We start from the raw sequence: 2,562 nt of genomic DNA, 5'->3' as shown, positions 1-2,562 counted from the left end.
CAGTAAAAATGAAAATTTTTGAAAATGTTTCCTGACTTTTGAATTTTGAAAAATTTCAACTAGCTCTACAATATTTGAGTAAAACGTTCAATTTCGTTGCTGAAATTCAAATTTTTGAAGAAAAAGCTAATAGACCAATCAAAATCTGAAAAAATTTCTACCAGCTCTGGCAATATTCTAGAGCTGACCACAGATTTCCTCATAGGAGAAATGTAATTTAAATGTCACATGATGGTGAAAAAATCTAGTGTTGCCAGATTTTATTTGGGGGCAGGGGAGGAGGTACAGATTGAAGAAAGGCCATGGCTAGTTTTCCTTGTGATGCCTCTCTTAAAACAACACAAACCCTCAATCCGATGTCGATGCAATGTTAAGGTTATCAACTGAAAGACAAAAGTCAGGAAATGAGAAAGGCTAAGGTTCTCTTAAGAAAATGAATTTACTCAGTTGGGTATATTTTTGATCGCACATTAGAGTGTTTAAAGGAGGTCTGAAGGATGTGCAATGTGAAAGTTAACATTACTGTGAGAATCTAAACCCTTTTCATTTGATGAGTCTCTCTCTACCTTGTATTATTTTTAACGTTAGTGTTGCACTTTAACCTAGATTTTTAAAAAGAAGTTAATTCATTCTTTAAAAGGCATCTAAAAACAAGACAATAGTGTTAACTTGGGATTGGGGGAAAGGGACAACCTTAGCTCTATGTAGCTATATAGCTCCCTATGTCATATAGAACCTGCTAGCTAGAACACCAGCCCCAGTGTTCCCCATTGTCATGATTTTTTTGCAAGTTCCATTATATTTCCAGTTTTTTTTAAAGCCCCAGCTCTTGGAGTCATGTGACTGTATGATTCACAAATTCTAAGGCCAGATGGGACCTTAGATCATCTACTCTGCCCTCCTGTATAACACAGACCATAGAAATCCCCCAAAATAATTCCTAGAGCAGATCTTTTAGAAAAACATTCAATCTTGATTTAAAAAAAGTCAAACATGGACAATCTACCATGACCCTTAGTGAATTGTTTCAATGGTTAATTAATCTCCCTGTTAAAAATATATCCCATATTTCCAGTCCGAATTTGTCTAGCTTCAACTTGCAGCCATTGGATCACGCGTAAGGCAAAGATTTAGTCATGGGTATTTTTAGTAAAAGTCATGGACAGGTCATGGGCAATAAACAAAAATTCACGGCCTGTGACCTGTCCATGACTTTTACTATATAAATACCCCTGACTAAAACTTAGCAGCGCCTGGGGCCCCACGAGCTGCTGCTGTGGGGACCCGGGGGCTAATGGCTAGTCCCTGCACTGACCATGGTGGCTGACTGCCCCCCGTCACCCCTGCTCCAAGGCCCTGGGGACCGCTGCTCAGGCTCTTCCTGGGGCCAGGCACTCCAGGACCACAGCTTGGGTGCTTTCCCTGTGCCAGCCACCCGAGCATCGGCCACTACAGCTGGCCCCGGGGCAGCACCCTGAACGGCTGCTCAGGTGCTCCCTGGAGCTGCCCCTGGGACCACCATTCAGGCACTCCCTGGGGCCATCCACCCCAGGACCACCTGACCAGTGTCCGGTGCGGCTTGCCCCGGGGCCACTCTAGCAGCTCCTGGTGTGACTGGCCCCAGGACCAGCTGCTCTGGCGGCCCTGGGGTCAGCCGCACCAGCCACTGCAGCTGCAAAAGTCACGGAGGTTGCGGAAAGTCACAGAGTCTGTGACTTCCATGACCTCAGTGACAGAATCGCAGCCTTAATTAGGCGCTACCCTTCTTTGCTAGATTGAAGAGCCCATTATTAAATATTTGTTCCCCAGGTAGGTACTTATTGACTGTAATCAAGTTGCCCCTTAACTAGCTCTTGAAGCTAAATCAATTAATCTCCTTAAGTCTATCCCTGTAAGGAATGCTTTTTTAACCTTTTAAACATGGTCATGGCTCCTCTCTGAACCCTCTCCAATGTATCAAAAATCCTTCTTGACTTGTGGACAACAGCACTGGTTGCAACAGTGCCATATACAGAGGTAAAATAACCTGTCTACTCCTACTCGAGATTCCCCTATTTATGCTTCCCAGGATTGCATTAACTTTTTTGGCCACAGAGTCACACTGGGAGATCATGTTCAGCTGATTATCCACTACAACCCCCAAATCTTTTTCAGAGTCATTGCTCCTCAGGCTAGGCCCCCATCCAGTAAGTATGGCCTACATTCTTTATGCCTAAATGTATGCAATTACATTTCACCGTGTTAAAAAGCCTATTGTTTGCTTGCGCCCAGTTAATGAAGCAATCCAGATTGCTCTGAATCGGTGACCCATCATCTTCATTCTTTACCACTTTCCCAATTTGTGTCATCTGCAAACTTTATCAGTGATTTTATGGTTTCTTCCAGCCAGGTCATACGAGAATCTCAGCCTGCATTTTGTTAGAGAAGTTTCTGGTCCTCACAATTATGAAAAGCTTGAATCCATGAACCCTAAAGACTCAAAATCCCAAAGGCAAATGAAAAGAATCCAACATTATTTTGTAAATCACATGATTTTAATGGCACTGTCTTGGTTTCTGGGGG

The sequence above is a fragment of the Lepidochelys kempii genome, chromosome 7, assembly GCF_965140285.1.
Source record: "Lepidochelys kempii isolate rLepKem1 chromosome 7, rLepKem1.hap1, whole genome shotgun sequence".
Classification (NCBI taxonomy): domain Eukaryota; kingdom Metazoa; phylum Chordata; order Testudines; family Cheloniidae; genus Lepidochelys; species Lepidochelys kempii.
Note: the sequence above shows the minus strand (reverse complement) of the source record.